Source organism: Pyrus communis, chromosome 12 (assembly GCF_963583255.1).
Source record: "Pyrus communis chromosome 12, drPyrComm1.1, whole genome shotgun sequence".
NCBI lineage: Eukaryota > Viridiplantae > Streptophyta > Magnoliopsida > Rosales > Rosaceae > Pyrus > Pyrus communis.
In genome coordinates, this window is record NC_084814.1 from 5,851,385 (window position 1) to 5,861,409 (window position 10,025).

Consider the following 10,025-nt stretch of genomic DNA (forward strand, 5'->3'; position numbering starts at 1 on the left):
GAGAATATCTCTCCATTAAACATTATATGGCCGGCCTCTAGCCCTATAAATACCCCATATTCTACCAAATTTTCAGGGCTTTTGCAACCCTAAAAAAGTCCTAAACACTTTACTCTCTTAAAGAAACTAACTTAGGCATTGAAGATTAGTTGACCTAACCACCCCCCCCCCCCACAAACTCGTGGGCACGTGAGGTTTAGGTCCCTAATCAAAGGTGTTGATTGTTTTGCAAGTACATTTTCGTCAAGACTGAAGATGACGGAAATTTGCATCGATAAATTGGTGCTTTCATTGAGAGCTGATTCAAAACACTCGAAGAAGCCTCTCGCATTTGTTTCTTCAATTTTCTGTTACGTTGAATTTCTCACACGTTGTATCAATTAATTTTTCCTAGAAAAGTTTCTTGATCAATCGATGGAGAAAGGATACAATGGTAGGAAATTCAAAAACTATGACGAACAGAACCCCGTACGTTCAAGGATTTGGATTGGAAAGTGGAGACGAGGACATAGCGCTACGTCGGAGGTCCTCAAGGCTTAATGAGATGGTAGGAGGAACCCCACCACCGCAAAGTCGTGCCATTACCACCATTACCGTGACCTATTAGGCCACGACGCCACCTCCACCCTTGCAGTGCTGCACCCTACCAAACCCTAGGCAGGAGACCCAGGTCCACTTCCAAGCCCATGGGCAGGAGGCCCAGCCCACTGCAGTAGTAGGTCTTGTTCCACGGCAGGCCCAAACCCGAGCGCAGAATGCGGTAGCTGCTACCAGCCAGGCAGCTCAACGGGCCCAGGCCATGATGTGGCAGCCCAACGACCAAGAGGGCTTATGGCCATGCAGGCCAAAGGCGAGCAGGCGCCGGTCTAATGCGCCCAGCGACCCGCTTTGACGACCCAGCCCGTGGCCTAATCCATTTTGAGGCCACCTCCAGCGATCCAAATTCCTACCACAGGTCCCACAATCAATTCAGGGTTACTTACACCCCACTTTTTTGCAAGAATGCCCGCTTTGTATCTGCAGTCCACTATACTTCCACCACACTTGGACACGCCCATTTTCCATGCTCTTCCAATCCAAATGGCAAGCGTCACCTGCCCCAGTAGGTCGCCAATTGGACGAACGTGCTCGTGTAGCAAACTACCTTGGTGAACCAACTCCTCGAGTGCATCGAGATGCAGTGCGTCCCAGATGAAGTGTCCCAAAGTAGGATAAGGGCAGAAGAACTTGACTCATTACAGTGGCGTCCCCGTAAAGAGCCGTTCAGCCAACCACGAATCGTGCATTTGGGTAGTGTGCACTCTTGTTTGGGCTTTAGGGGAAACGTCTTATCTTGCCTAAATGCACAGATAAGCGTTCATTCCTGACTTGGCTCACGAGTCAGTGTGTATTTGAAATTGCGTCCACACTCCAACGAGCACTCAAGACATTCCAGGCGAAGCGTCCACACGAAACTAGGCCCACAAGGAGATCCTCCTATGAGGCAATGGAGTAGGCAGCCGCATGACGCCTAGAGGAGAGCACGAGAACAGTCCAGCTCGAGTTCCACTGGCAGCCTTCGCTAAGCGCGACGGTGCGTAGCATATCATGAACCACGTGCATTGCAACCGCAACCTAGACGAGCAAGACATGGTGAAGAGCAATATGGATCGGCATATCAACACCGAGGGTGCTGGAGGCTCTACTGCTACACCAGGCGTAAATCCAGGAGGAAGTACAAAGACTCGTAGTAGAACATCTGCGTAGATTCCAGCGCATTGACACCACTAACGATGCCCTTTGTAGAGATGTGGCCAATTTGAGCAGGTCACCCTTTACAGACGAGATTGAGAGCAGGTCACTCTTTACAGATGAGATTAAGCAGTCGGAGCCACCGCGGAAGTTCAGCCCGCCACATTTCACCTTATTCAAGAGAGATGAAGGTCCGGATAGACATTTGATGCACTACCGAAGTGCCATGATACTCTACGCCAACAATGATGCTTACATCTGCAAGATCTTTGCCATGATGCTCCAAGGTGAGCCATAAGATTGGTTCCATACCCTGCTGCCACGCTCAATCCGAAACTTCAGCGAACTTTCCTTGGTTTTCATTAAGGAATATTTGTCCTATCGCTCGATCAAAAAGAAGTCTGACCACCTTTTTAACATAAGGACCCGGAGGAGTCACTCCGCACTTACGTCAAAAGATTCAAGGAGGAGAAAGAAAAGATTGTCGGATGCGATGACAGCATCTCATGTTCAGCTTTCTGAAAGGGGCTTCCAGCACATCACCCGCTTTTCGGAGAGTTGATTATGGGCAAGAACATGTACCTGGCAAACTCTTATGCTTTGGCAGAAAAGCACTCCTTCTGGGATAAGGAAAAGCACTCCCAGAAGCCACTTGAGCAACCGTGCAAAGATGCGGAACCGACTTAGAAGAAGGCCAGCGATAAACTGCTCAACAACAAAAACAAGCCAGGACACAAATGCAGGGACCGGTCCCCAACAAAGGGAGGCACAACACCAAGACACACACCAAGTTCTCAGTCCCAATCAGCCAAATCCTTCGCGACCTCAAAGACAAGCCATAATTTAAGTCGCTGTCACCTTTAAGGGGCGACACCTTCAAGATGAACCAGACCAAATACTGCGCATTCCACAGAAGTCCTAGGCACACAACCAATGATTGCACCACATGGAAAAGGTACCTTGAGCAGCTCGTGAAGGACGGCAAGTGCGACCAGTTTGTCGACAGATTAGTTGCCCGACCAAGGTGAGAAGCAAATACCGATGCCGAACCCCTAACCAAGACAATCTAAATTGACATAATCTTTGCTGAATCCGAGCATCTGGGGGCCACCAATAACTCCAAGAAGAGGAAGATCCAGCAGGTGAGATCGGTTAATCAGGTTCAAGTTGTAGATATTGTACCTGGACCAATCGTTGGCTTCACCGAGAAGCATGCTGAAGGAGTAAACTTTCCCTACGACGACGCCCTGGTGATTTCTATATAACTGGCCCACGTTATCGTTGACAGAGTTATGGTGGACAATGATAGCTCAGTCAACCTCCTACAATTTCAGTCATCCAAAAGATGGGCTTGGAAAGCACTATCAAACACAAAACAGAGGTCTTGACCGGATTCAACGGACTCACCTCAACTACCATTGGCACTATTAAACTCGACGTAACCAGCCTACCGATTATCTCATCGCAGACCTTCATGATCATCAGCAACTTATCTCCTCACAACGGGGTATTAGGTCGTCCCTGGCTAGTGAGGATTGGAGCTGTGACATCGATTGAGTATTAGAAATTTTGATTCTGCATCTCGGGAGGAGCAGTCGGAGAGATCAAAGGCGACCATGCCATGTTCAGGCGATGCACTATACAAGTTCTTAAGGAGTCCAAGAAGAAATCTTTTGCCCGAGCAATAGCAGCTGAAGCGCAGAAAGACGACTCTACCTCCGCCAAATATCAATTACAGCAGACAGGTCAAAAAGATGGCGTCAAGGTCGACAATGCCCTAGAAGATGAATTAGGATGGAAACCCAAAAATGACGCTGAAAACATCATTCTTGACCCTCACTAGCTGGAAAAGACAACTAGAATCGACTCACTTCTGAGCCTAGCAGAAAAGGAAGAGGTTACGGTTTTCCTTAAGGAAAATCGTGACGTTTTCACATGGTCACCCTTTGACATGCCCGTCATTGATCCAACAATAGCTTGTCACAAGCTGCACATCGATCCCGCTGCCAAACCTGTGATCCAGAAAATGTGACATTTCGCACCTGAGTGAGTAGCGATTATTGAGGCGGAAATCAACAAGTTACTAGAGGCCGGATTCATTGAGGAAATGGCACACTCAACGTGGCTGGCCAACGTTATGCTAGTGATGAAAAAAGAGAAGGGCAAATGGAGAGTATGCATGGATTACACCGATCTCAACAAGGTATGCCCTAAAGATTACTACCTGGTTCCCCGAATTGACTTACTCGTTGACTCAACATCCGGGAACCAGCTGCTCAGCTTCTTGGACGCGTACTCAGGCTATAATCAGATTGCCATGCACAAGTCTAACAAAGAAAAGCCCATATGCGTGATCGAGTGAGGCACATATTGCTACAAGGTCATGCTCTTTGGCCTCAAGAACGCAAAAGCAACCTACCAACGACTTGTAAACACGATGTTTAAGAAGCAGATTAGGGTCACCATAGAAGTTTACGTCGACGACATTATGGTGAAAGACAAGCAGCGGTCAGACCACACTCGCAACTTGGTAGAAATTTTTGCATTATCCGAGAATACAACATGAAGCTCAACCCAGCCAAGTGCACATTTGGCGTCTCCTCAGGCTAATTCTTAGGGTACCCTTTAACCCAACGAGGAATCGAGGCTCATCCAAGGCAGATCAAAGTGATCTTGGACATGAAATCACCCACAACTTTGAAAGAGATCCAAAGTCTGCTGGACGAGCAGCTGCACTCAATTGTTTCCTTTTGTGATCCATCGACCAATGCAAACCCTTTTTCAAGGCAATAAAAAAAGCGCAGAAGGACAAATGAGACGATGAATACGAGAAAGAATTTCAGGACCTGAAGCAGTACTTGACATCACCTCCACTACTATCCAAACCAGAAGTAGTGGAAACCTATACATCTATCTGGCGGTATTAGAAGTAGCAGTAAGCTCTAGCCTTGTACGAGAAGAGTTGGGGGCCCAACTGCTTGTATTCTACATATCCAAAGCTCTCCTTGATGCGAAAGCCAGATATTCGAAGATTGAAAAACTAATTTTGGCGCTAGTTGTTATAGCTTGGAAGCTCAGACCTTACTTTCAAGGGCATCCGGTCATCGTCATGACCCAGTACTTACTGCGATCAATTTTGCACAGTCTAGACGCTTCTCAATGAGTGATGAAGTGGGCGTTGGAACTTGGTCAATACGGCTTAGCATACTAACCCTGCACGGCAATAAAAGCCCAGGAATTGGCGGACTTTATAGCAGAATTCATCCCAAGTTGAAAGGATGCAGCAACACAGCTAAAGCACCCCGGAGGCAGCCAAGCAAGCCATAGCCGTACCTGCCCCACCTGATGGAGAGTTTTGGTGTTTGCAAGTCGATGGATCATTCAACCATCAAGGATCGGAAGCAGGCTTGGTTCTCACTACCCCAAATGGGTCGATGCTCGAGCAGGCGATCACTCTGAGCTTCAAAGCATCAAATAATGAAGCGGAGTATGAAGCCCTACTTGCAGGTCTTCAATTGGCAAAAGACCTAGCAGTGAAGAAGCTTGCGATTTATTCTGATTCCTAGCTGATCACCAACTAAACCTCAAGGGAGTATGCAGTAAAGCATCCAAAGATGGCCCGATACCTCAGAAGGTACGAGAGCAGCTAGTGACATTCCAAGCGTACACACTCACTCAGGTTCCACAAGTAGAAAATGCTCACGCAGACGCACTAGCAAGCCTAGGCTCTGCATTAGACCATTATCTCAGGCGCTCCATCCCAGTTGAATACTTGGAAAAACTAAGCATAGATGAGGAACCAGCAATCAAGGTGGCGTAGATCAGCACAAGCCCGAGTTAGCAAGATATTATCATCAACTACATAGTCAATGGAACACTCTCTGCAGACCGACTGAAGTCCAGAAAGCTCCAAATGAAGGCAGCACGTTACTACATGTGGAATGGCATGCTCGTTCGAAGATCTTTTTCAGGACTACATCTTTGTTGCCTATCGCCTCCTAACGACCTGAAGATTCTTAGCTCAATCCACGAAAGCGTCTATGAAAACCATTATGGAGGTCGTTTCTTGTTGCAAAAAGCTTTCAACGCTGACTATTATTGGCTGACCATGCATTAAGACGCTAAGGAGTATGTACAAAGGTGTGACAGCTGCCAGCGCTTCAAGCCTGTGCCCGCACTACCTGCAACGAAATCCACCCGTAAATGAGCCTATGGCCATTTATGCAGTGGGCGATTGACCTGGTATGACCAATGCTGCTTACTACTGAGGGTAGATGCATAATGATCGTAGCGACTAACTACTTCACAAAATAGGTCGATGCCGAACCCATGACCACAACTATCTAGACGGATATAAAGCGCTTCATATAAAAGAACATCATTTGCCACTTCGGCATCCCACACTCCATCATCATCAACAATGGTCCACAGTTTGTCGGAAAAGACTTGGCGAAGTTCTTCGAAAAATATGGCATCAAGCAGCACATGTCCACGCCCTGATATCCACAGGGGCAATGGGCAGGCAAAGGCGTCCAACAAGACCATTTTTGACTGCCTTAAGAAGATCCTCTTAGACAAGAAAGGTAAGTGGCCAGACGAGCTCCCCGGTGTTCTATGGGCATATCGCACCACTAAAAGATGGGCAACTGGTGAAACTCCATTCTCACTAGTATACGGTTCTAAGGTGATCATTCCTCCCAATGTCGTAGTGCCAAGCATCAGCATTGTACTATTGAACCTCGAGCAGAACAAAAAGGAGATGGCCACCAATTTATACTTGGAAAAGGAAGAGCGCGAGAAGGTTATTACTCGCATTGCGGCCTATCAGCAGCATCTTTTGCTCCAGCTACAACAAAAGGGCAAAAATTCGTCAGTTCCAACCATGAGACTTAGTCCTCAGAAAAGCCTTCATCGCCGCTCGACAGGAAGGCTCTAAAAAGATGGCTCTCATCTGGGAAGGTCTGTACAAAATCAGCTGAGTAGGCGGAAGGGGCAGCTACACCCTCACCACTATGAGCGACAAAGAAATCGACAAGCTGTGGAATGCTTACAACCTGAGAAAGTACTACGTGTGACCTCCCACTGCTCCTTGAACCCTGTTTAAGGCGAAAAAGTTTGAAGACTAAAGCAGCTTAACGCACAAGACCTCGTATGCAGAGAATTATTAGTTGTTATGACATTACTGCCTACGACAAAAATAATAAAAGCATCTATTCTCAATGAAGATTGAAGGAATTATTCACAAGCCTGGGCTAAATGCATAAACAAATTGACCAACTCCTGCGATAAGTAGAAGACACCCGCTGCCCGGCAGACATGGTGCAAGACATTTGCTTCCCTGCAGACATGGTGCAAGACACCCGCTGCTTAACGAACATGTGTAAGATACCTGTTGCCCGGCAGATATGGTGTAAGACACCCGCTGCCCGGCAGACATGGTGTGAGACGCCTGCTGCCCTGTAGATATGGTGTAAGATGGCCACTGCCCTGCAGACATGGCATAATCACCTTGTGACAAACAGAAGACGTCATCTGCACGTTTAGACATGGCGTATCCGGAATATCCAGACGTGGATGGGTGGTACGACTGCTCAGTTTCCCCTAATGTCAGTGACTACCTGAGTTGGACGACTCTAATAATTGGCCAAAATAGTCATTCTACTGGAATAGACTTAGCCAACTGAAGAATTCAATTCCGCAGGATCCCGGGTCTCTAACCAGAAGAGACGCTAAGTGCAGGACCCCTGCCCATGAAAGAGTTCGTGTGACAAGATGGTTTGTCCTCGACGTGCAAAGCTTCATGAAGTGGCTTGATTTTAAAGTGTTGCAATACTAATTAAGCGACCTGCGGGATCAAAGCTGTGACTTTGAAGGATATGGTCTCTGAGCAATAACTTCGCCTACACCTCAGCTAAAAAGCGCCTTCGAGAGCTAGGGATGACGGCTGAAGTGGTTAAGTGGGTTATCTGCTTTTGTAAGTAAGACACCTGGCCGACAACCTGACGGCTAAAGGCCCAAGGCAGCCCATAAGCTGAAACTTACGCCTGTTATGACTACGGGAACTCGCATGCTTATTTACAAGCAGCATTTCTGGTTGACGGTCTATGGTTTAAGTTTTGCTAGGACAAAGTCGAGTGTCACGACTATAGTAGCTGCGCGGACCTTCTCTGCTTCTTACGAGAAGCACGAGTCAGGTCGATGGCTCTATAAGTCAAAAATCTTGTGACATGCCTCGGGAAGGCCAAAGCTCAAGAAGGCACTAAAGTCGAGTGTCACAACTATAGCAGCAACGCTGACCTCCTCTGTTTCCTACGAGAAGAACAAGTCTAGTCGGTAGCTCTATAAGTCAAAAATCTCGTAACACACCCCGGGAGGGTCGAAGCTCAAGAAGCCACTAAAGTCGAGTGTCACGACTATAATAGCTATGCAGACCTCCTCTGCTTCCTATGAGAGGCACAAGTCCAGCCGACGACTTTAGAGACTCGTGCCGACGGCTCTATAAGTCAAAAATCTTGCAACACGCCTTGGGAGGGTCGAAGCTTAAGAAGCCACTAAAGTCGAGTGTCACGACTATAACAGCTATACTTACCTCCTCTGCTTCCTATGAGAATACTAGTCCGGCTGATGGCTCTATAAGTCAAATATCTCGCAACATACCTCGGGAAGGCTAAAGCTCACGAAGCTACCTAAAGCCGAGATTCACAGCTATAGTAGCTATGCGAACTTGCCTGCCTCCTATGAAGACAATGAGTTCGGCTGCCGACTCTATAAGTTGGAAATCTCACATTTTTTCCTTTTGCAGATAAAGCTTTAGAAGCCCTAAAGCCAAAATTGAAGCCTAAAATGACCACGTGAGTCAACTGCTCCATCGAAGTAGCCAACTCAATTGCACGTCCTACGATAAAGTTTTGCAAGATGCCTCAAGCAAGCAAGGCTCCCGAAGCCCCGAAGCCAAAACTAAAACCTAAGTGACAACGTGGGACCAATTGCTTCATTGAAGTAGCTCACCCAGCTGCCCGTCCTACGGTAAAGTTTCACAAATGACATGGCAAAATAGAAGGATGAAGCAAAGATAAGGAAAGTTGTTTATTAAATTTCTAGCAAATTGATAAACCGGATCGAAGGCCAACAAAGTTCAAGCAAAGAAGAAAAAAAAAAGAAAAAGAAAAAACTCCTAAAGTCTAAGCAAAAAGACTACTCCTTAGCAGCTTACGCAACCATTGGTTCCTCGACTGTCGCGCCTTCAGTAGCTTTGCCATTCCCAGCAGCTAAAGCTTCTATCAGCTCATCCTCAGCCGCCCCTACCCGGACTGCCTGACCTTCAGCTGCCCCACCAAAGGCAACCTCAAACAAGAAATCAAGCAGATCAACTGCAGCTTCCAACATCGCTTGAGTCACACTAAACCTAACATTCAAATGGGTGACCTCCTGATGAGCGATCTCCATCTGCAAATAAGTAAGGCCAGAGACATCAGACCCCTTCAAAATGACGAGTTTAGATTCGAGCTTCTCGATCTTTTCAACAGCCAAGCGAAGCTGAGCCACCAACGCCATTTCGACTTCCTTAGCACACTTGACAACATCCTGATCAACGAGCATAGACTCAGCTGCCAGGATCTAAGTCTTATGCATTGTAGTAATCACGGAGGACTTCCTCGAGTAGGCAGGACGTTTCGAAAAAGAGTCTGAATGGACAATAACTTTCCTAACATTGTCAACAAACTTGGTGCATGCATCGACGTCTTTAAGTAGGTCAGCCTTCAGCAGCGCACAAACTTCAGGAAACTCTCCAACCTCAAACTCGGTGGATTTCTCACAATTGCCTGGTGCAAGCAGATTTCCCTTTCTCAGCAAATGAGTCAGCCATGGTAGAAGGAGAAAGAGGCCCAAACACCACTTTAGCAGCAAAATCCACTTTCCCACTCTTCATAGCGGCAAGCCTCTCAGAAGTGGAGCTAGACTTAGCTCCCGATGGATGCCTCAACACAAACCGAGACACCAGAGACACCACCGAACTTTTCCGCTGAGCAAATCTCTCAGTAATAGATGTGGTCACCTTCGGAGCAGCACGTTTCACAGGCTCAGGCTTAACGATCATCTTCGCTCCCTTGGGGGAAGTTAGATCAATGATAAGCTTCTCGGAAGCAGACGAGCTCCCACAAGCAGCAGAAGAAGGTCTTTGGCTTCTTCTAGGCTGAAGGCTCATAGGCTGTTGACAAAGATTTTTTTTTTCCACCCTTATTGGCAGCAAGTTTTATAGTAGCGATTGAGCGAGCCAACACCTTGTTCTTTAT